At 42.1% G+C, this 25,675-nt stretch overlaps 1 long non-coding RNA gene across 2 annotated transcripts in view; it reads left to right on the top strand.

Annotated features, from left to right (window-relative positions):
* The window catches only part of LOC141988248 (uncharacterized), a 54,082-nt gene that overhangs the window by 10,287 nt on the left and 18,120 nt on the right, over positions 1–25,675 (top strand). The window contains exon 1 of one of the 2 annotated variants that reach the window (XR_012639712.1): positions 24,533–24,659. The exons of the other annotated variant lie outside the window; for it this stretch is intronic. This is a non-coding gene — a long non-coding RNA (uncharacterized LOC141988248). Of the gene's footprint in view, positions 1–24,532; positions 24,660–25,675 lie in introns of those variants that run through there. 2 annotated transcript variants of the gene reach the window in all.

Genomic DNA, 25,675 nt, shown 5'->3' with positions numbered 1-25,675 from the left:
AGACTGTCTTGGCATTGTGCCAGCTTTCCCGCATAAGTAGCAGGCTAACTGTGGAAAGGTGTATATTCCACACAGTAACAGTGACAGAGCTAGCAAGTGGCTTGAGGCTTTTGATTTTTTTTTTTTTTAAATGTGTAACACTAACATTTACAGACTTACAAAACTGATACTCCATTTTACACAGCCCCACACCTCAAAATCTTACCCCAGTTTTTACTCTGAAAAGAGAGAAGAGATAGAGGGTGCATAAAGTGCATTAGGGGCCCTTCTATTGCTAATTGGTTTTACCCAGGAGGAGCTCAGATACTAGGGTGAGGGCTTTGTACTGCAGTCCATAAGAAAGATAATCTGGACAGGGTACTGGTATGTATGGATTTCTGGCATGTGTCTTATCTATGGTGAACAGGGTAAACAGTTAATGAGGTATTGGTGAAATACAGCTGGGTCTCCAGTCTGTGGCGGGATGATGGTTGGAAGAAGGATGTTTTTCTTGCATACATGTACAGATTAAGATGCATGATGTGGTCTCTTACTTTTAGGGAAAAGCTGGCCTGGTAGAGGTTCAGTTCTTGAGCCTGTAACAGGTGGGTTGTTGGTAGTTTTCAGGGCAGTACAGAGTGTAAAGATTTGGTAGGGATACTGAGGAGCTGGGGTCTATACTGGAAAGTAAGCTAGGGATCAACGGAGGAAGATGGGGCTGCTATAGGCAAAGGGTGGGCCGAAATAAGCTCTGTGTTAGTATCTCAGTACCTAATTTTCTGACTTTAAAGTTTGGTTTTTTTTTAATTTTATATTTAGCTGTAACTGTCTTAAAGCTTTTCTTTGGAAAATTTCTAGGTTGTTGTTCCTTCTCCCAGCCCCCCCCAAAAAACCAACTGCGCTCAAGAATACGCCCAGGGAAGGATCAGCTGGTTAGGCTCCAAATACTAATTTGTCAGGTTCAGACTATGTCAATTGTTATTGTCAATGGAAAGCTGTCCAGTAACTTATCATACTAGAGCTGTGGTTAGATTCTGGGAAATGGTAAAATAGATTTTTGACTAGCGTGAGGGGACTTAATCCGGATAGATTTGTTGGTTTTGACTGCAGTTACTTCCCCCAACTCTCCCTCATTCCAACAACTTCCTCTTTCTGCTTTTTGGGGGTGGGCAAGTTTTCTTGTGGGGTACAGAATTTATAGAAGTAGTGTTACTGGACCTCCAAGAGATCTGAACTTGCAGTCATGTAATCTGTGCTGATCATCTTAGAATTCAGTCACCTTAGCAAGACACATAGGTAGGTTTGCACTGGGCCATTGGAAACCAGGATTTACATCCCAGTGGAGCAGAGGGCCTCTTTTGTTTCTTACAGAGGACATACATAGACAGCTTGTCTCTGCTCAATCCCCAGATACATTCTATGCAGTATGACATCTCAGCACTCGATTACTTCTCCCTGCTGCTAAGTGTCAGTGATGAGGGCAGGCATCTGTGGGCCCACTCACCACTTCCACATGTCTTCTGCATTGGACTCATCTTACACCCCACTCAGCTCCCTGTACCATTACAATCTATTGGCCACAGTCACTGTTGTCTAGTGAGGAGCAAGAATCACTCCCCAGGCCTGAAGAAGGACTAAAGTGCACTATGGCTCTGATGACCCTCTTTCTTAAAAGACTCGTAGAGTCATGGAGAACGCCTGGAACCTCTTATAGGAAAGCAGCTCCTTCCAGTGCCCTGCCTGAGCAACCAAGGCACTTAGCACTGAAAGTAGCTATCAAATCCTCTCTTCACTCCATCGCTAGCACTGTGAGTGACATGAGTGAGTGACTATGAGGGCATGAGTGTGAGAGTGGCTGTTGGGTAGATCTCAGACGGTGAAATAGATATGGAGTAGAAAAGGAGGAAGAGACTGGAGAAATAGAAAAAGAAGTAGTCAGAATAAAGTGGAGAAGTTAGGAGAAATTGTTGCAATGAGCAGATGCCAGGAGAGGGACTGAGCAGAAGGGAAAGATTAAAAAAAAAAAAAAGAGAGAGAGAGATAGGAGATAAAGAAAAATGCAGGAGAGGATGTGGCAGATGAAAACAGGGAACAAACAGACCCTGAAAGTTAGAATGGAAGAAAGAGAAAGTCAGAAGAACAAAAGCAAGACATAGTAAATTGTATTTTAAAATATTTCATAGGAAAATGAATGTCCTCCCCTCCCCAAAATTACATTTAAATTGATGTGATGTTGGATTATATGAAATTCATTCTGCCATTCCCCCCTCTCTGTGGAGGTTTTGGACCAAAATATCTACACCATCAGATGAGAGGGGAATTTAAATAAAGGGCTATATCATTTGGGGGAGCACAGCAGACTTGATAAGCACGATCAGTATAGCAGGTAAAGTTTGTACCTTTGGTGAGCCTGGTATTTTCCCCCACCTCCTGTGGTGTTCACAACAGTTGCTGGGAGAATTTGTAACTTCTGCAGAGTCTCAAACGCTGTTTTCATCAGGAGAGCAGTGGAAATTATCAACTCCACCTGCCTAGCAGGTAATATTATAATCTCCACTGAGGACTTGACGGAGACCCATCATAGGGAAAACTGATGTTGAGTAGCTATGAAGTTTGGAAACCAAAGTTTGTGATGAAATAGGCATTTCTTTTTACTTGGATCACAATAATGTGTTTAATATGTGAGCAGGGTGAAATTCTGATTCTTCTTTGTTTCTAGGTGCTTGGAATTTGTAAATGAAGTACACTGTCATCACTTACCAAAATTAACTGGGCTTTTACACGAAGCTGTGTGTTTTTAGACAGAGAGCCAGATTTTCAAGCACTTGGCTTCCACAATGGGTAGTGGGGGAAGAAGCAACCAACAAAAAATCCTCAGCCACCAACATGCTCTTTTGAAAACCTGCCCCCATGTTTACTATTCTACTCCATTTTCCCCTCCAAATGGACATTGCTCTACAGATATTATGTTACACATACATTAAGTTTCAGTATGTAGACAAAGATTTTTCCCCAATGAAAGTAAATTTGGGGGAAAACCTCAGAATAAAAGCAAAAATCTCCTGGCTAGTCCAATTAACTTCATATTTTTGGCAAAAAGGCCTCTGGCCTGAACCTAAAGGGGAGATATTTCAGGTCAAAAGGTACTTTTGTGGGAAAATTAAAAAGGGGTCTAAACTGGACTCCAAATGGAAATGTTCTCTAACTTTAACTATACAGTCACTGAGAAATAAGTGTTAGCATGTTCCATCCATAAAGCTCCAAGGTGGGAAAATAGCATTCTCCCTATTTTATAGTTGGAGAAACTAAGGCAGAGAGAGAGAGTAATGTGACTTTCCCCAAGGACACATGAGGCACAGGCAGAGCAAAGAATACCCCTGTGCAATACCTATTGGTGGATGCTGCGTTTAGCAACAGTCTAACATTAGACAATGAACATCTCTCGTTAGCACAAATTGTGGAACTTTGCACTTTGAAAAAGACTTCAGAGACTTAACTTTTCAGTGCTGCTTTTATTTCTGCACAGTAAATCTTAGCTATCAATCTGAGCTAGTAGTGAAAGGCTCCTTATCCCATTAATAATCTCCTTGGCTATTTAGTATCAGGAATTTTTTTTAAAAAAAGTTTTATTGTGTGAATAACCTGTAAAATCTCTTACACGCTAGTAATTAAGCCATTTCCTTCTGTACAGATGTTAATTAAGCTGATGAGTTGATGGCTTGACAGGCTGAAAGTTGTAGTAGTGCATACTATATTTGACCCAGTGACTCACTGCAAAGTGTTACTGCTGGTGTTTAAGAGATTGGAAGTGACCTGCGAAACACCTATCTGATGCATTTTCCCCCTTGTATATTGATCAGAATTAAAATCAGCAAAAGCCTCAGGGTCATGCCATTGGTGACTGAGCTGAACACATGGTGAACACAGAGATACCAGTACTATAATTGGCTGAGAGGTAGCCTATCCAGGAACAATCTTCTCAGCAAGGACAACCACTCTGAGATATTTCAGAGTGGTAGCTGTGTTAGTCTGAATCAGCAAAAAGAATGAGGAGTACTTGTGGCACCTTAGAGACTAACACTTCATCAAGACAGTAGATAATACAGTAGGAATATAGATATAGATATATATGCACACAGAGTACATGAAAAAATGGGTGTTGCTAAAGCCCACTTCATCGAATGCATGCAGTGGAAAATACAGTAGGAAGATATATATATATATACACACACACACACACACACACACACACACAGAGTACATGAAAAAATGGGTGTTGCCATACACACTATAACGAGAGTGATCAATTAAGGTGAGCTATTATTGATATTGATCACTCTCGTTATAGTGTGTATGGCAACACCCATTTTTTCATGTACTCTGTGTGTGTGTGTGTGTGTGTGTGTGTGTGTATACACACATCTTCCTACTGTATTTTCCACTGCATGCATTCGGTGAAGTGGGCTTTAGCCCATGAAAGCTTATGCTCAAATACATTTGTTAGTCTCTAAGATGCCACGAGTACTCCTCAATCTTTTCACTTTGAGATGGTGATTGCACTGTAATATACACTGCTTGCTTTAAGGTATATTACAGTCCTCAGAGCCTCAGTGTAACAAATGTCTGCTGAACTAACGAGGGAATTAAGGCATTGGCCATATCCTAAGGGAATGAATTTCTTCTTCTAATATAAGCATATTTTGTAAATTGTAGGATGTAAATTTACATAATCTTACATACATTTGCTTAAATCGAGGCAAAAGCCATTAGAAGTAGGTGCCTTTCCACTTTATGTTGATACCAAAACAAAATTCACTCGTGTTAAATAATACTATTTGCAATAGTGTTCCTATTTTACATTGGCAAATCCTTAGAAGGGGAGGGACAAGTCTTTTCATGGTAACAAATACAAGGAGGTGGGGAAATATAGTGTTTCTCCTGACACTTTTCCAGCAGTAGTATAGAGGTTACTATGATTTCAGTGAGGCTCTGCATGGGCACAGGGGTTTGCCTGTGCATACCTACTTGCAGAAGCAGCTTTAATGATCACTTAACTTCAGAAATGTCAGTCATGCCTTTAAAATAAAAACAAACAAACCAAACAAACCCCACCACACACACACAGAGCTACATAGTGATGTTGTTTAGAAGAAGCATAATAGCAGATAAAGTATCATGGAATAAACAGAGTCCAAATAATATTTTTTTTTCCCTGCTGAAGAGTTTGTCCTCTCACCTCAGGGGGGAAAAAAATCTTTTTTTTTTTAAATGGAAGAAAAAGGTTATTTGTTAACCTAAGTGAAAATATACTCTATCCTCACTCATACCCTTTTTCTCTACGCTTGCCTTAGACTGAGGTCCTTGGGATAGAGATTGTGACTTCCTTTCTGTTTGCGTGGTGCCCAGGGAAACAGAAGATGAAATAAGAAGCGACTCTAGGTACAGTCCAAAGCCCATTAAAATCAAAGACAAAGTGATACCTTCACACTTTGGCTTTGGATCAGGCCCTCTCTGCCTTCAGATGAAAATTTCTTGGTTTCAGCTCACAGCACCCATCACTAGGGAAAGCAACAGATTACTGGAAAACCCAGCCAGGCATGCAGAAAGATCCAAAAAGTCATAATCTACTTGGCAGAACTATAGACTTTGTAAATCTATGGCTGGTGTGGTTGGTTTGTTTTCAGAAAGCATTTCAGGCTTTTCACATTATACCCTGAATCTCAGCTGCTGGCACTGATGAGGACTGAAGGATCATATTCAGTATAGGGTGGGGGTCCCTCTCTCTGCTGAGATCAGTAGTAAAGGATTTTCAGGGAATAACCTTGGAGTTTGTCTCTTGAAACCATGGCAACTAGCATTTCTTCCTGTAAAATAATTTCTTGTCTCACAGTCAGCCATTACATGACCCCTTCACACTCTCAAGTTGATTCTCTTTAACAAAAAACAAAACCTGCTACAGAAGGTAAATCCTCCATTGGTTATTCTTAATGCTAAAGCCTGAATTAATCAATTGAACAACATTACTTGCTAACAGCTGAATAATAAGCCACAGACCAGCCTTTGCACTATGGTCCCTCATTTTTTTCCCTAGATTACCATGATTAAGTCTGAAATAAATGTAGACATTCTTGGTGAATGACTGTTTGTCTTTTTAATTAGAATCTGACTGTAGATGGGAAACAGCATTCAAAGGTTACACTGGATGCTTTGTTGTCTAGTTTGAGAATCATGAACACTGTTATTTCCCTTTTTTGAAGGCATATAAAGGGGCCAAAGGTTATTTGCATGTTATCTGTTCTTCAGTTAGTCAACTAGCGTAATTCCCAATAGCTTCCCAAAGTAAGGGCCATACTGTGCCCTCAACCTATGTGAATAATTCCCATCAGCATCAACATACCACTTGTGCAAGGAAAGAAGGGCCTTGTATGGCCCTAAAAGTTGAAAACTTAGTCTGTAGCAAAGAATTGATAAAGACTGGTACAGTCTGAGCAAGGGACCTGACACACAGCACAGAAGGCCAATCTCCTTTCTTGTTCCTGTGTACGGTGCCTTTAAATGTAATGGAGTCTCCATGCCTGCTGCAGGGCAGTCTTTGAGGCGTCTGCCATTTTGTGTTTCGTGTCAAATGCAGAAAGTTACAAAGGAAATCACTGTGCTCTCATATGAAGGTTTTATGGTTTTTTTTTCCTTAATCTGAAATAAAAAAATTGTCTAGAGTGAAAATTACATATTTTGCTCTGTTAGGTAAAGACCCTTTCCCCACAGCCAGAGTTTCAGACACTCCACATGCACCCAATCACAGTTTCAAAGATGCCACCCTGGCCCCTTTTGAGACTCACCTAAAATGTGTCTCCTAACCAGAGCACCTGGTCTTTAATCCCACTCCTCCATGCTGGATGACCCTGCCCCTCGCCTCATCTCCCCACCCAGTTCACTCTCTGGGTGGTCTGCCCAGTTAACACATCCCAGTGGATGTTAGCTGAGTGGCCACTGTCATCATCTTTGAATCTTCCATCTCCTCCTCCCCACGTATGAAGGTTTAATAAATTCTGCTTTGCTTCTTTCTCCACAACATTTTGAAAATCCAACCCTTTCCCCAACTGCTAAGATGCTTGTCCATGGTTATCTATCAGTTTGGTTACTGCAGCATCCTCCTCTTTGGCCTTCCCAATATTACCCTTCTCACTTCCCTGCAATCCAGCCAAAGCTCAAGTGCTAAAACTATCTTCCTCACCCAGCCACCACATAACACCACTTTTCCTTCACTTGCTCCTTTTGCCAACCATTGCTTCTTTCAAAATGGTAGGGCCTTGAAAGTAATCTCATTTCTTATTGTGTCCTCCTTTGCCCCTCAAGGCAGCTTGCCAGCACTATCACCCTTTTCATTTCCTTTTTCCCCTCTGCTGTCTTCTTTTATGCTGTCTTCCAAGCATAGACTGACATGCCATTTCCAGCATACCAGAACCCCACCTGTTGTCATCCAAATCCCTTATGAAGAATCTCTCTAGCTACAAAGCCCATAAACACTAAACCAGGTCAGTCAAATGTCTTTTTGTCCCCAATGTTACCTGGTTGAACAATGGGGGCGGGGGGTGGTATACTAGCTTAACAACTTTTTCTGGGTCTCCCCAGTACATCTTGCCTTATCTGTGTCTATCTTTTAAATTGTAAGCTCCTTGGGACAGGAGTTTTATATTTTTTCCCCTCATGCCCCACTAAGCACATCTCTGGCACTTATATAATAGTCTGTTAATTCTGTTCCAAGGTCCATCATAGGAGCTAGGCAGACAGTTGAGACAGTGTTACTCAGAATTTGACATTCCTGCATGTTACCCCAGAAGTTTACTGTATGGCAGTCAGCAATTTTGTATGGTTTTCAGCTGGCTGCGGCTGAACAAACATTGCATAGATAGGAAAAAAATATTAGGCCCTGAGAGGCAAGGCCAAATAACAAAACTGCAAACATGCAGTTATGTTATCAGAATGGGAGGACAGAATAAGAAGTGAATGTACTGTGAGAATAGAAGGAATGTTTGGATGGCTGACCTTGGTCTTGAGCGCTTCTGATATGTAAGATATTGTTATGACTACTCATTATCTCTTATTAAAACATTTCTAGTTTTGCTGAAAGTAGAAGAATTGGTGACCTATTAGGGGTTACTATGGTGACCCACTAGGAGTCACTATAGGTTATGTGCTTTGTTTGAAGTTAACTATAAAAGATTAGGTGAAAGAATTTGCTTTGGCCCAGTCCAAGGAAGTTTTCTTTGGGCAAGGATCTGACAGCTGAGTTCCCCAGCGGCTAGATGGAAGGTGGGCCCCCCCCGAAGACCAGCTGCTGAGCCCTTGGAACCATTTCAGACTTTTTGGGTAGCTATACATGTTTTTAAGTGCTTTAACCCAACTGTGACAACATGTGTGCACCTAAAATCTAATAAAAAAGTAGTTTTAGATGAAAGCATTCTTGCTTGTATCTATTATTTATCAGACAAATAAACTGTGCCCCCACTGATTTATTCTTGGCAATGCCTGGAGAGAAACAGTAACTTTACCACCGCTTTGGGTTCTGAAAACCCTGGGTAACAACAGATGGGACGTAAAAGTAGTGTCAGGAGCAACCTGACACCTTCTTCACTTCCTGACAGTAGTGGCAGCACTAGGAGACTTGCTAGGTAGCAGCAGCACAAAGCAACAGCATGAGTAGAATTTAGGTGACGAGAACTTGCCATGGTAAATTCTGAATGTGTAGAGTCTTAACCCCAGTGTAGTGGCAAGTTCTAATACACATTTTTTTATTACAGTGGTCATGGTTAATATTTTCCAGTTTCACCTTATATTGCGGTACCTCAGCATTTGCAGTATTCCCTATATTTTATATCTTGTCTATTTCAAACATTTCTTAAAGTGTCTAGAGCCAAGGATAGGGGCTTAAATTATAAAATGAAAAATAAAAATAGTATAGGAAATAACTCAGGAATTCTGCAATTACTGAGGTAACATTATTTAGTTATCTAAGACAATTGTCAAGTTTTTATGCTCAGCCTCTGTACATCTGCTTAGAGGAGGGGAACAATATCATACTTTATTATTCACATCCCCCACCCCCACCCCCCCGGTTTATATTAAATATAGAAATACTAGTTATTTAAACACCTTCACTTGTGATCTCAAAGAGCTTTACAAAGTTTAATAAATTATGACTCTCAACTACCCTGCTAGATGAAATTTACCTCGTCTGTGAGGTGCGGTAAGGATGATGTTTTGAGATCACAAAGTGCAGCCACCTCATGGATGTAACATTTAACAATGCAAAGCAAAACTACATGACAGTTTAGGACAATAATTGAAGGAGAATGTTGTACCTAACTAAAACCAAAGGAGAATGTTGAAAGGTAAAATATAATTACCTGAGAAGAGAACTTGCCACTACACTGGGGTTAACACCCCTACACATTCAGAACTTACCATGGACCCCTAATAATTTTTAAATGGCCAGAACCTACCTAAAAGATAGCACCTCCAACCCCACAATGCCCTCTACCCCAGTACTGATTCAGAGGAAATTTGTCACCTATAGAATCATCAGCATTACATTCTGCAGCAAATGGGTGTTCACTGGAGGTCTTAAAATACTGCTTAAAGATTTACTATACTCACTCTGGGACCAACTAGTAGCAAAAAAAACCTCTCTTGTCGATGAAGCCAGTGACAGATTAAATACCTGTTGTTTTATATACCATCCGTGCTACAAATAAATGTTACTCTGCATAATACTGCATACACTACGCTATTCTTGTTTTAGACCTTAAAAATCACATACAATTGAAGACTAGTTTTTAAACTTGAATTTCAATATGATTTTTGAGGCTGCTATTGCAACACCTGGTACAGGTAGAAACCAGTGCTTTCACGTAAGTAGAGACCTGCGCGGATGCAAAATTTGGATCTGCATCCATCCGTAATTCACAAACATGGTCGGTGGATGTCTGCAAATCTGCAGACCTCTACATGTAAGATTCATAGTATCTCAACCAGTAACAGCTGTGTTTAGTAGACAGCATTAGTCTACTAAAATGTCAGAATTGCAGTAGAATAAACCAAGATGCTAAGCAAAAAGAACTAGTTTTTAAATCATAGCTATTCTCTAAATTATTAAAATTTCTTCAATTTGATTTTTACATCTCAATAGTCCCACCAAAAAAAAAACAACAAAAAACCACAAACCCCACAACCAATGTCTCGATCAATGAAGACAATATCAGAGAAACAAAATCTCCCCTTACTTTCTTTGGACCATTACAGGTAAGTGGTTCCCGTGTCAGGGCTCAACGCTAAGAATTCAATACCTTGCAGGATTGGGGCCTTTATAAGCCCAGTCCCATAGCGGATCTGTACTAGTGGATCCCTGCACCTATGCAGAGCCCCATCAACTTCAACTGGGCTCTGCGAGAGTGCAGGGATTCATCTGCCTGGGGCAATTTGCAGGATTAGGGTCTAAAATAACAACAGAATGGGAGTTAAGCAGCCTTTCAAATTTTGATGGGAGAGGGAACCACAACAAAGACCCAAATATTTGTTGTTTAACTTTTTTAACTGCTCAGTATTTCCACATTGTTTAAATACAAATACTGGAAGTGATTCTGTCACCTGCTCTTGATGTTTTGAAAACCCTGTGGTGGGAGCAGCACAAGTATTTGCAGCATGAATAGACTTAAAAAACCTGTGATCAGAAAAAACAAAAAAGATTCAATTATGCTTTCCAGGGCAATGGATGTTTGGTATCTTTTAACTATGGATTAGCAGGTTGAGGACAAGACAGAAAAATAAGTCATACACTCAAATACTAGGAGAAAAACAGGTTTCAGAGTAGCAGCCATGTTAGTCTGTATTCGCAAAAAGAAAAAGGAGTACTTGTGGCACCTTAGAGACTAACAAATTTATTTGAGCATAAATTTGAGCATAAAACAGAAATTGCTACCTACCCCTTGAATGCCTCTGCTACTTCTACCCTGAGAGGCTTTTATTAATCCCAGGTCAGTACCTGTAAATTCCCTGCCCCTACTCTGCAGCAGGGCTGATGCAAGGGGAGTAGCCAATCCAAATTTTCTAATTCAGCCCCCTCTGCTTGCAGGGCGGATGTCATGGAACAATTTTTGTGACATGTCCAACTGTCTTGCTGCTACCCTGATGCAGGGCTGACATTAATCTCACAGACCTGTGCTCTATCATGGAAGGCAGAGGCAAAATTCCTTACAATCCACGGGAGCCTGGAAGGGACTTTAACATGCTTATTCACTTAAATTGAAGTCACACACTGAACTTTCTGCTTTGGCAATCTGAAATCACATTTTTTCCCCTTCAGCTCTGGACCCTGTTTCCAGCTAACTGTACCTTTAACCAAACCCCGAAATGAACAGGTATCTTTTCAACTAAACTGCCAATTGTATTTTACATTAGTGTGAGCACGACTCAGACGCTACCTAAATTTGATGCATTTTGGTGCTCGCTTTGGGACTTACAACTACAAAACCATATGAGATGCTAGGAGGTATAGTCTCTCTTGGGAGGAAGACAAGCCACGTAGGAAGCATGAAGACCCGGAAACGGCTGTAGGAGACTGGATGTGAAAGCAGCAGGCACAGCTGCTCAGCACACCCGAGAGAGACTTTTATTTGTACTTTTAAATATTGTTTTAGGTTAACAGTTTTGCTGCCAAAGTTGACAACTTCTTTAAATGAGCAATTTGCTTATATCATGATAATAAGGGGTTAGGCCCCAGCACTGTTGTTCCCCAAGGTACCATAGCAAATTAGGTGGGCTGCATTTGCAAACCCGTACATCAAGCATTGAGTTATCCTGTGGACTTTCCCCTTTCGTATAGAGTTATTGTGTCTTTGAACATCTCCTATTAATTAACTGAATACTCCTGCCTGAAAGGGGGCCTCAGAGAGCTTTAACAGCAATTTGAGAGCTTGTTTGCCAAGAGGGTTTTGCCAATCTAGCATCACTTTAACAATTCCAGACAATCAAAGTCTAATGGAACTGACAGAAAAGAGCAGGGCTAGAAAAGAAACCCTGGGAGTAATGTACAGTAACTGGCCCCATTTCACTCCACTGCCCAGGGGTGGCAGGTTTGTATAATTTTTGGTGGTGCCCAGAATGGGTCTAGTTCCCCCCCCCCCCGTCCTCCCAGCCCTGTAAGCCAATATATATTTTATTAAATGTAAAAATGGACTGGAAATAAAGTTTCCCTTTATTGCACAATATCACTATCTTAAGAAAAAATTATTTAACTAAGAATATCAACGTTATTAATACTCTTTTGAACACGGAAACCACCAAGCACTCTTTGATCAACAACTCTCAAAAGCAAATACTTTCTAAAATTAAAACAAATAGAGGGTTAGGGTTGTTGATTGTTAGCGGTCCTACAAATCAAGAATTTGTTGCTGGGATAAAATGAAGCTACAACGCACCGGCGCCACTAGATTTCAAGGGTCAATTAAAAGTGGAAAGTCAGAACCAGCACTCGCCTGCTTCAATATATTATATTTTGTTGTACCTGTTGTGACGAAGTGGGAATACTGTGTGGGTGCCTAAGTTTCCCCTATGCATTTCTTAAGGATATAGGTGGTGGGATAAGGGTTTCTGATTGTTGTAGAACCCTAGAGAGCCAGCGTGATACTGTCTGCCACACCATGCACCTCCTGCAGCGAGTCCGCCTGGGCGGGGCTCCTGGGGAAGCCAGAGGGCCCTGTACCCCAACTCCACTGTCAGACATGACTCTCAGCCAGCCAGTAAAACAGAAGGAACACAGTATAAAACAGAGCTTGTTGTAGGTACAGAAAACAGGACCCCTCAGTCAGTTCCAACTTGGGGGTGGGGAGCCCAGATCCAAGTTCTGGGCCTCTCCCAGTTTCCCCAGCCAGCTCCAAACTGACACTATCTCCGGCCCCTCCTCTGACCTTTGTGTCTTTTCTGGACAAGGCGGCCACCTGATCTCTTTGTTCTCCAACACTTTCAGTTGGCACTTTGCAGGGGAGGGGCCCAGGCCATCAGTTGCCAGGAGACAGTGTGTCGGCCATTCTCTCTGTAGACAGCATCACACTGGCTCTCTGGGGCTCTACAACAATCAGAAATCCTTATCCACCTAGATCCTTAAGTGCATAGAGGAAACTGAGGCACCCACACAGTATTCAGAGAAACATTAAGAACATTCCCACTTCATAACACCTATATACAACCAATTATATACTTTAAAGGATGTAAAATAATCAAGTATTGTGCTAAACATGATCATACCCTAAACTGACTACCAAATTTAAGTTGCGTGTTTTTCCCCTCAGGTGAGGGCTCTGGGGTGGGGCTGGGGATGAGGGGTTCACACTGAGGAGGGGGCTCAGGGCTGGGACTCAGGGTTGGGGTGCTGGGGGCACAGGCTTTGGGGTGGGGCAAGGCTGGGGAAGAAGAGTTTGGGGTGCAGACAGGCTGCCCCAGGGCTAGGGTCAGAGATGACTCTTCCCCCCGCCCCTCCCCGCCAGCAGCAGCGAGCTCCGGGTGAGGGACCCCTCCTCTTCCCCCCCAGCACACTCACTCTGCACATGCTCCTAGGGCCCCACTCAGGTCCAGGAAGCCCCCTCGCCTCCCCTATGGTGGGTACTGGTGGGGGGGTGGACTGCCATCATGTGTGGCCTCCCATGCTGCTGCCCCTGACCATAGCCTCACTGGGGGTGGGGGATGGGGCTGCCCCTCGCCCAGTGTGGGGCAGGAGTGGTGGCTGCGGGGCAGGGTGTCACAAAATTTACCCAAGCCCCAGCGGCTCAGGAATCCCCCCGTCTCCCCTGCGGTGGGTGGGTGCTGGAGGGGGGAGGGGACTGCCATCACACGTGGCTTCCTTCCTTCCCTGCTTCAGCCTGCTGCCCTTCATGGTAGCCTCACTGGGGGTGGGGCTGCCCCTTGCCCAGTGTGGGGCAGGAGTCGTGGCGGGGGGGGGGAGTGGGGCAGATCACAGGATCAAATACTCACCGAAGCCCCAGCAGCTGCTCAGGTGAGTGAGGCCCCCTCAGGATGATCAGGTCCCCCGGAAGTCCCCTCAGCGTCTCCTCCTGGTGGGGGGAGGGAAGAGGGCTGCCAAGCACGTGGGTGCCCCCTCCCCGCGGTGCTGCAATCCAGCCCAGAGGCAGCGAGTAGGGATTACAGCAGCTGGCTCTAAGCACTCGCACGATGCATTGGAAAGCCTCTGCTAACAGGACCCCACTGGAGCCCTAGGTGTAGTTTAAAGCTTCTTCCCTTGCAATGGAATCCTTGGGAGACAGCAGAGAGTCTAGGGATGCAAACTGAATGCACCTAAGCGTGTGTGGGAGGCGACAGGGAGGAGGATCAAGAGTTGGATATGGTAAACTGGATCCGATGAAGTGAGCTGTAGCTCACGAAAGCTTATGCTCAAATAAATTGGTTAGTCTCTAAGGTGCCACAAGTACTCCTTTTCTTTTTGCGAATACAGACTAACACAGCTGCTACTCTGAAACCTGCATTCCTTCAGGCCATCCTGCCCTCCAATACTCATTGGCAGGGCCGTCCTTACCCATACGCGAAGTACGCAGCTGTGTAGGGCACCAGGAAATTTGGGGCACCAAATTTCCTGGTGCCCTTCACAGCTGCGTGCTGTTTCAGCCCTGCTCTGGCTCTTCCCGAGGGCCCCCGTCCCTGCTCCACCCCAGCCCCACTCTCCTGAGCTTTGCAGCATGGCCAGGCCTGCACTCACCAGTGATGGGAAGTGCAGCAACCCGGCCCCAGCCGTGCCGCCAGTAAGTGCTGGGGGGTGGTCCCCCCCTTCCCCTCATAGAGCCCCAGAATAGCCAGGGACCGCCCTGCTCATTGGCAACTCCTATCGGCTTCAAATAGAAGTTTGAAGAAATTAGTTCAGTCCCCTAAATAAAGATACTATGTGAAAACAAAGAGAATAATCCACTACAACTTTATCACAGTCAGACAATACTTGACAATATCAGACAACACTTGTAGTGCAATACATTTTTTGAGCCATAGCCTCAGCAGCTGGAGCATACTGGTATGGCACAGCTTCACTGAAGTCATTAGAACTACGCTAATTTACATCAGCTGAGAGATTGTGGCCCACTATTTTCCATGAGTTAGAGACTGCTGGTGTAAGTGCTAGGTGAAATAAAAGTCATAAATGGGACACACCATTTTTTCCACTCATAACAAGTGGATTATAACCTGCCCCCTAATTTATATAGGCATTACACACATCCCATACTAGAGCTCTAAGACCACAAACTGTTACACACCTCACCAACATTTGTTAATAGCATATGAAGTTCTTTAATTTGTGTTCCATAATTTGAATGTAAGAGCATTTAGCTTTTTAAATAGGTCAGCCTGTTCCCATTGAAGTCAATTGGGAAATTCTCATTACATTTAAATGGGAGCAGGATTGGGCCTACATTCTTCAAATTAGAAGGGTAAAGATGGTGCTACAGTGATTGTACTAAAAACAAAGATTAATACACTGTCAGGTTATTAAGGTTTACAGAAATATTTAGGAGACAATGTTAATAGGTTTCAGAATAACAGTCGTGTTAGTCTGTATTTGCAAAAAGAAAAGGAGTACTTGTGGCACCTTAGAGACTAACCAATTTATTTGAGCATAAGCTTTCGTGAGCTACAGTTTATGCTCAAATAAATTGGTTAGTCTCTAAGGTGCCACAAGTCCTCCTTTTCTTTTTGCAATGTTAATAGAACATGCTAGATTAGCACAGAGGAAAAGCTGAAATGTTTATTTTCAAAGCATAAGACACGGATCCTGTGTTAACCAATGACTGTATTTACAGCTACAGTAACTTAAATAGAATCCGTTTTCTGACAGATGCTAGTGCAGTTGGGGGAGATAGAGCATGGCATGCATGAGACAATAGGGCTATCAGTTTAACCAGCTCAGTAAAATCCTAGTATCAGCCAGTAAAAATAGATAGTTTCATAGATGTGGTATCATCAGAAGGTTATGCATGAAATGGTGTTTTAATCAACAGGAGTGTGATATGCAAATGGATGCATATTATATTCTGATTGTTAAGAGTAGCTACTATTTCTCACCATCCACTAATGGCAATTCCTTAAATTAGTTAGTACTGAACTAGCTATTCCTGCATCCACTGTTCTGTGAGATGGTAGCATATGATGCTCTGGGTGTGCATTGAACTCTGTGAGCCTATTTCAGCTGGTTCCAGTGGAGTTATATGTCAGCAAAGAATCTGGTCTAATATTTATCTCCACTTCTCAAAATGCATATTTTACATTTAGAAGACGGGGGAAAAAAGGTATGGGTTAATGAAAATAGAATGAAATTATTTTGGTGCTCCTTTTCATTTTGTTTGTTTTGTTTATGTGAAAGTAAAGCATGTTAAATGGATTAAGAACTGACTCACTGACAGATCTCAAAAAGTATTGGGGAATCAATCATCATCAAACTGGAGTTTTTCTAATGGGTTCTACAGGAATTGGTTCTATGCCTGACACTATTCAACATTTCCCATCAATGATCTGGGAGCAAATATAAAAAAACACTGCTGATAACTTCAGCAGATAACAAAAAGTTTGGTGGCGTGGTAAAGAATGAGCAGCATTGGTCACTGATACAGAGTGATCTGGATCACCTGATAAACCAGGCCCATTCAAACAAAATGCATTTCAATACAGACGAATGCAAGGTCATCTAGGAACAAAGAATGCAGACCATACGTACAGAATGCAGGAAAGTATCCTGCAAAGTAGTGACTTTGAAAAGCATTTAGAAGTCATAATGGACAAACAACTAAACAAGAGCTGCCAGATGTGATCTGGTGGCAAAAAGGGGCTAATGCAATCTTTGGAAGTATAAACAGGGGAATAGCCACTAGGAGGGGAGAGATGATGTTACCTATATAGCATTGGTGAGATCAATACTGAAATACTGCACATAGTTCTGGTGGCACATAGTTTTTGGGGAAAAAATATGAAAAATGGAAAGTGTGCGCAAAGAGCCACAAAAATTATTCCGGAGGCGGGGCAGGGGGAGCCTGACAGTGAAAGACTCTGTTTAGCTTATCAAATTTAAAAAAAAAAAAAAAAAAGAGGTGATCTGATTTACTGTGTATAAGTACTTTCACAAAGAGAAAATGCCAGGTACTAAAGGGCTCCTTAATCTAGCAGAGAAAGGCATAACAAGAACCCATGGCTACAAGTTAAGGCCAGTAAGTTCAAACTGGAAACAAGACACACATTTGTAACAGTGAGTGTGACTGACCATTGGAACAGACTACCAAGAGAAGTGGTCTTCAGATCAAGACTGGATGCCTTTCTGGAAGACATATTTAGTCAAACACAAATTATTGGGCTCAATACAAGGATAACTGGATGAAATTCTATGGCCTGCGATTTACAGGAGATCAGACTAAATGATCTAATGGTCCCTTCTGGGTTGAAAGAAAAAAACCCCACACAAATATGAAAGCCCTTGGATAGCTACCAAAAAGCCATTTCTCGCACAAGGCCCACAAGCACCAATCCACATTGGCCAAATGCCTTCTGTGTCCTAACATCAGAGAAGAGAAAAAGACAAACAAAAATGTCAAAGCTGAACCTCTTCCTCTAGGTCCCTGCCATGAATCTTGATTTATATGGGTCTATCCTGAAGATTGTAAGCTGTGGAAGGCAGGAACTGTTTTTTATTTGTGACCTGTAAAGACCATTCATGGTACTTAAATAAAAATAGTATATGAGTATGTGATGTTAGCATTGCCATCACTGGACCAGGGACTCTAAGAGAAGGATATGAGCTCCCCTGCCTGACTCATTTACCTGGATATGTCGTAGAGATAAATGCACTTGCCAGCATCTGAATTAACTTGATTTATAAATTGGACCCAAACCACCTATAAACATAAAATGCATCAAGTTAATGTGTTTTCAGCATGACCGGTGACCTTCAGCTTGCAAACAGAGGTGTGATGAAAACAGTTACTGAGGAGTAGGGATCTCCGTATGCCTGAGGAGCATGTATATGTTGGCCTTACCACTGTGATGATTACAAAGAAAGGCTTTAGAAAAGCATGGTGAGGCCAAATTTTCAAGAGAGGCCACTAATTTTGGAATCCTCAGTTTCTGGGTCCCCAACTTTAGACACCTGCAGCCTGATTTTCTTAGGTACTGGGCACCTGCAGCTCCCACAGACTTTGGCTGGTGTTGGTAGCATCCAGCATCTCTCAGACCTGGTCTACACTAGCGGGGGGGAATCAATCGATCGAGAATAGCGTAGCTGAAGTCAACATATCTTAGATCGAATTAGAATCACTTACTTCGCATCTTCGTGACGCAGGATCGATGGCTGCCGCTCCCCTGTCGACTCCGCTTCCGCCTCTCGCCCTGGTGGAGTTCTGGAGTCGACAGCAGAGCGATCAGGGATCGATTTATCACGTCTACACTAGATGCGATAAATCGATCCCTGATAGATTGATCACTACCCACCAATCCGGCGCGTAGTGTAGACGGGGCCTCCGAATCAGGCCTTAAGGGCCAGGTTGTCAAAGGAATTGAGGCGCCTAAGCATTCCTCATTGATTTCAAAGGTGCTAGGTGTGTAACCTGCCTAAGCACTTCTAAAAATCCCATTCAAGACATCTGCTCCTCCACAAATGCTAATGGAAATGTACCACCAGAATAAGTAACAAACACAAAGCATGGCAGAATTTCTGTACTTTCATCTACCATGTAGATGCTATGTAGCTGTCAAAGTCGATGTATAAATTGCACAATTAGGCTTCAAAACACTCATGCGAAATAAACACTTCTTGAATCTATTACATACGGAGAAGCCGAATTTGGTCTAACTTTCTTGGGTCAATGTTTTGAGTGATTCTTTTCCAGCTTCTCTCTTTCCTCAGTACATGCATACATACAAAGCATGCCCATGCTTATAATGTAGCTGACCCAGTGATACTTTACATGGTTTTAGAGTGGTAGCCATGTTAGTCTGTATCAGCAAAAACAACGAGGCGTCCTCTTGGCACCTTAGAGACTAACAAATTTATTTGGGCATAAATAAAGTTGTTAGTCTCTAAGTGCCACAAGGACTCCTCGTTGTTTTTACATGGTTTGATACTCAACTAGAGGGGCTTTCTTGGAGCTCCAGAAATGGCTGAAACAGCCATGTACAGGAATTAACCAGAATCAGGAACCAGAGTAAGCATGGAATCTGGTGAAGTTCTATAGGAATCCTGAGGAGAGGGCCTGACAGATCTCATTCACACCAATGCAATTTCAATTTAATGATTCAATTCCAGATTTACATAGAAGTAACAAATCTGACCTTAGGAGTTCAACTCCCACAAGCATCTCTGTGCTTTCCTGCATCGTTCCCCGTGCCTGGAACGTCCTCCCTAATCCAATAATGTCATTCAATCTTCCATTCCCTTCAACAGTGACTCACATGCTTATACCAGCCTAACAACATTTTAGTAATAATAATTTTAAAAAAATATGAACCTTGCAAAAACAACTGCAGAATGTTTAGTGTAAGCCTGCTTTGGGATAGGGGAGGGTTATCTTTATCATGCCACATCCAGCCTAGACTGTAAGCTCACCTTTACATCTGGTCTGATTAGTTGGAAGCTACATGCATTGTTGGGTTTGGCTGACAGTGAACTTGCAGACACAGGGGACCTCTTCTTTCAACCTTCCATTGGGGTTGGACTCTGGGACAGATGGCATAAAACGGATAATTTTGCCCTCATTTTAAAAAAAAATCAACAGAATTGGAGAGAATGCTTAGAAGGACCAGAGGATATGGAAATAGTCTAGAGACAGTAGAGACATTGGGTCAAATTCATCCAATGCAAACACAAATGAACAAGTGTAATGCCTGTTGAAATCCTGGATTCAACATTAGTCATGTTGGAAACAATAATATAAGTAACACATCAGTTGTAAGGGAGTCAGTAAATTGGTGTATCTCAAAAAATAATGTAACCTGATCAATTTGGCATTCAGTAGGGGCTAAACTCCTGTTCCACTGACTTCTATGGGACCAGAATTTGGTTTGACTTGGACCAGAAATCCCTGCCTTTCTTGGAGGTTATCTTCCCTCTATCCTGCATGCCTTCCTCAGGACAGGAAGGCTACCATGGCCTTATGGAATAGACTGACAAAATGCAATAGGGATGAAGACTAAGAACATATGGAGTTTAATAGATTACTGAGCCATCCTACAAAATTCAAATGGAGATATAATTCTACATTAAATTCTATAGAATGTTTAAAAGAAACTTGGGTGAATCTAACCAGCCAATTGGAAGATAGCACTTCTAACCCATGCTATTTTAATCTTAAAATCCTAAAAAGGACCTTTTCAGACACTGCCAAACTCCCCTAGGTAGCAGAGATAAAACATTGTGAAGATTGTGGAACAACTGAAAATGTCAAAAAATAGAAATCTAGCAGTGTAAGACTGTTTGAATTTGCCACAGTGGAGGGATTATTCCATCTCGCAGGACTGACTCAGAGGCAGTGCTCTATAATGTGGAAAAGTCTGGTGATAGCGTTCACCAGCTCCTTGGAGAGCTGAGTATGAAGCCTGATTGGTCACCAAATGCTACGCTGGCCAAAGATGCCACATGAGATGACTTAATCCCTAAGACCTCTTCTCAGAAAAACCACACGGATACATCAGAGTTGGAGTTAGGGCAGGTTAGAAGTGAGTCTAAGGAGCAGGGAGGGAAAATAATTGCTTATAACTGAACTAAATAACTGAATGCTCATTAGTAAGAAAACCAAGCCCCTACCTATAAAACTGAATTGGAAAACCAAGCTTGCAGTAAAAATATAGTGCTACTGTGGGCCCCAGATGAGCTGGAGGGCAAATACTTAACTGCTTTTCTTAATCAGCTAATACCTAAGGCTCTCTAGATAAACCCTAAGGCCAGCTTTACATGGAAAGAACCTACAGACCTCTAAGGAAGACTTTAGCAGGCACTGAGGGATGGACAAAACAAGCCACAGTGACTTGATGCAACCAGGAAAACCAAAGAAAAAGAATGGATCGATTTCTTTCCAAATAAAGACCAATTCGAGCAAAAGGAGGGCTCCCTTCCCAGTGTCAGCAAACTATTCCAGGAGCTGAATGGCAAGGCCATTTTATTATACCTGATTAACCCTAAAAATAACTTAACACTAAATGAGGCTCGGTGGGAATGCACGAGTCTGCCTGCATGGATCCACTGGCACAGTTGTGACCTTAGACAATTGTGTTCTCTTCAGGACAGGAACTGTGTCTTCATATGTGGTTGCACAGCACATAGTACAACCCAGCCCCAATTCTGATTGGGGCCTGTGGGCACAACACCAACAAAGCTACACATTATGTGATGTGAAATAAGCAGAGGCATCCAGTAGCAGCCTAGCCATATTAACCCCAAACTTATCAGCCACGCCCAGAGAAAGAGCAGCTAGCAGTAGCCTGAGACTAGGCTATGGTTGATACAGGCAGAATGCCTCCCAAATGATACAGGTTCCAAAATTTGGCCTGTAGCCAAAGACTGGATTTTGGGACTCAGGCAGCTCCCTACTGCCCACCTTTTTCCTGTCTTTATTTCCATAGAAACAGAAACTAAATCTGTGAAAATAAAGTAAGGGCTTCTGAAAGCTGATGTATTAAAAACAGTGCTCGCTTACCTAATTTTGCAGAAAGGAAATAGCTGAATACAAAGCTCTCTGCTATCAGATTCATCTACCTGTGTAGCTGTGAAAATGCTAGCTTCTAAAATGCAGTCTGTAGTTAAGTCTCTTTGGCATTCATTAAAGAGTTCATTAGAAGAAGGCAGCTTTCATTACGCTGTTAGAAAGTGTCAGACCTCAAAGCATGATCAGCCAATGAGAGTTCGTTATCACAAATTCTATAATGCATAATTACTTCCTGCTTGTTTCACTGGTGTAATGTGTTGACACATGATATCCTGTGGGGAGTTTACTTTCTCTTGAAACTCAAATACCCTCCCGCCTGTGCAGTTCAATTAAACTTATTAAACTCAGTTTTGTCTTCCCTTACTTCTGGACTCTTAATTATAATTACTCCAACAAGAGCAAACCACCACTGAGGATGTGAGTGCCCAAGGGAGAGAGCTATGAAAGGCTTAATGTCAAAAAGTATTTTAATTGTAAAAAGTCCCAAGTTAAAAAAGGGAAGGAGACCCCAAATGCAGGATGCACACAGAGTGTATTTCCTCCTTTCTCTTCTTATTTCAAAAAGTAGAGACCTGGGCACTTCCTTATCTTGCCTCAGTTTTCTTTGAACCCAGAAGAAGTCAGCACTGTTCACTGGGGATCTCCATTTTAAGTCACGAATGAGAAAGCAAAGGCTTGGGAGTGTTGATATTTATATCCTCATTCTGCACCAGCTAGTGACAATAATGAAGCACTGGAACTTCTCATTGAGGCATGGAAACGGCCCACTATTTCTTTGTGTTTTGTTTGTGTCAACTCTGCTTTGTTGTTCTGGTTTACAGGGGTGGTTGTTAGTGGTAGTTCCTTCCCCTCCCCCCCACACAGCAAGCAGGAGTCTCAGGGAGCAGCTCCAAGGTAGAGGGCAGAAGCAGCACTGGCAGTGGGGGGAACTTAAGGGAGCGGGGAGCTGATAGTGGGGCTGCTGGTCCACCCTGGTTCCAACCACCCACCGGCTAGTTGCAAAAGGCTGCTCGTCCTGAAAGCAGTGGACAAAGCAGGCAGCTGCCAAATGACGTTAGAAGGGAGCATTGCACAATTTTAAACGAGCATGTTCCCTAATTGATCACCAACGTAACAACAAAACAACGTTAACCACGATGACTTTAAGTGAGGAGTTCCTGTATCTATCTTTTGTTACTGGAACTTTATAAACCAAATTAATAAGGTTTTTAAATAAAGTCTCCCTTTCTTTATACTTAGAACAGACTGCTGTCTTCCTTTCCTTCCTTGCTGATTTTAGACAGCCAACACCTCCAATGCCACACCTGCAATACCAAGACTCAGTAGTACCATATGTTCAGAGGTGAGGAAAATGAAAACACACATACTGAGGTTTATTATGAGTTTAATGATTTAAAAGGAGAAAAAGAGTTCCAACCTCTAAATGTTATACTGGATATCAGCAGAGTGGGAATCCTTTTCAGCTAATCAAATGCCTTCTTACACAATACCAATTATTTATTTAATCTCTTGTTGAGGTTATTGCTGTTTCCAGGTGCTGAGGTATACTGGGATTCAGATTACGCTATCATACTTTCACGCACTCAAACAGTAAGAAATGACTCAATTACCACTGCAGGGGTGTGCGCACGCGCACAGAACTCAGTAATGGGATAAAGAAAATGGAACAGTATGTTACATGACATATGTAGCATACAAGGGAGCTTCCAGAGAAGGGCTTTAGTTAGGATGTTTTGTTATACGTTGTAGGGGAGATTTGCAAATGGCAGTTATTTGTATTACTATAGCACCTACAAGCCCTAATAAGGATCAAGATTCCATTGTGCTAGGTGCTGTACAAATGCAAAACAAAAAGAGAGTCCCTGCCCCAGCGAGTCAATGGCAGCTAACTGCAGGTAAAATGTGTTTCTAGTGTTTATTATTTATATTATGGTAACGCCCAATCGGGAGTGCCCCCCCAGTGCTAAGTGCCGTACAAACATGTCAGAAGAAACACTCCCTGGTCTGCAGAATGCACAACATAAAACAGATAAAAAACAGATGAAGGGTGAGGGAAGTGGGTAAAACATACAAGTGAAATGCTCACGGGGGGGTGACAGAAAACATCTTGGTTGTTTTCCAGTGCATATAAAGTAACTGAAATGTAAATATCTTTTCTTTGCTCACAGGCTGACACTTGTGGTTTATTCCACATTTTCTAGTGTTCATTCCCTTCATGTTTTTGCAGTTCTGCCATGATTCTACTATTTTCTCTTCACTGCTGATAGTGCCTAGTAAGCTGACTTCAGGGCTTTAATATTATTGCATTAAGAAACTGAACTGTCTACCCTATTGATCTTTGTATCAGATCATCCTGGGCTATGGAGCCGCAAAGAATTTCTGGCTCCTTGGGAAAACCTGACACACTGAACCAGCTCCTTGTTACCTCACCAACTGGCTCATACAGCTGAGAGAGGAAAGCAGATCAATAAACAGCATTAACCAATATTTTGACATTTGTAAAAAGTATATGGGAGCCTGAGAAAGGAAATTAAAGGAGAGCAATGGGTGGGAGAAAAAAATGAAAGGGGAACCAAAAAAGGACTATATCTCCTTAAAAGAGATCCACGATGCAGCAGAATGATTCTATAATCTAGTAGACATGAGAAGGGGAATCTTAAAGTATCTTTAGGCAAACAAGTAAGCCAGCTTTCTATGTACGAAATGTAGTTTATATTTTCCTGTCAAAATTATAATAATTTCCTCATTTTGTTCCTTCCAAAAGTGGCCGGAGAGCAGTGCTTTTCCATGAATGCTTTTTGTAACCCTCTGAAAAATCCTGTTAATGCTTTCAAATGTTGAACAAACTTTGGACATGTGCAGAACTAGAGTTTTGGACCAGCCTATTTCAGAAACAGAAGCCAATTGCAAAATATGGATCCTGATATGAACGACCTCCAATGCTGGGTGAGTGTTCAGTAAGGTTTTGGGTTAGTCAGAACTGTGTTTTGGAGTAGAGCTCTGGCATGGTTTGGCTGGCCAAACTGTTAGAATTGAGTTAGGCCAAAAGTCTGAACCTTGTGTAAACACAGTTGGTTTAAAAGCTTTATATCTGGGGCTATAAACAAATGATAAATCCCAAAGAAAGAAAAAAAACCATACCTGGCATAGCTGCTCAGATGTGATGTGATTCAAAGAACTAGTAGCTCCACTTCTACATCTTGATAGGTAGACAATTCTGCTGTGTTGTTTGTCTAAGACCACTGTGCAAACCTGACAAAGGTTCAAAAGTTTAACATAAAAGTGTAAATCACAGATTCAGCTATAGCAATGTCTAAAAGTTGCAGAAATCCTCTTTAATGTTATAGTACATATGTTGGAGGACTATAGTTGGTGGGCTTCATGGAAGAAGTACATTTTCAGAAAGGATTTGAATGTATTCTGTGTATTCACCCCATAAGGCTTTATGGAAATATGCTTATGAATATATATATGACATAAATAGAATATGTTTTATGCTACATATGTCATGTAACATATATCTGTAAAGGTTATGATCTACTGAATCTATTCATCCTATTTGTATGCATGTATCATTTTTGTATTCAAAGTTATGAATATTGGCTGTGTACTGGTTTGATTTTAAGTAGCCTTAGTAAGGCATTTGGGGAGCTTCTTTAGAAAGGAATTTGCAAGTTAAGTGCCCAATCAAGAAACACTTAACAGACAATGGATCTTGGAAGGCTCCAATCCACATAAGAAGTCTACTTGAGGACGTTCAAGGTAGCATGTGAACCATGGCTGCTACCTGTAAGTTCTGAGTCATTCATGGACATGTGACTTGCCCATGTGACTCCAAAACTCCATTTTGTAGCTGGGATTCTACACAGGGGGAGGAAGGGGTGTCCACCCACAAGAGTAAGTCGATTTAAACCCCTGGGAAACCCTTCTGTGACAGGTTGGATCACAGAAACCCCCTTGGG

Source organism: Natator depressus, chromosome 5, assembly GCF_965152275.1.
Source record: "Natator depressus isolate rNatDep1 chromosome 5, rNatDep2.hap1, whole genome shotgun sequence".
Classification (NCBI taxonomy): domain Eukaryota; kingdom Metazoa; phylum Chordata; order Testudines; family Cheloniidae; genus Natator; species Natator depressus.
Note: the sequence above shows the minus strand (reverse complement) of the source record. Positions and strands in the feature narration are given on the sequence as shown.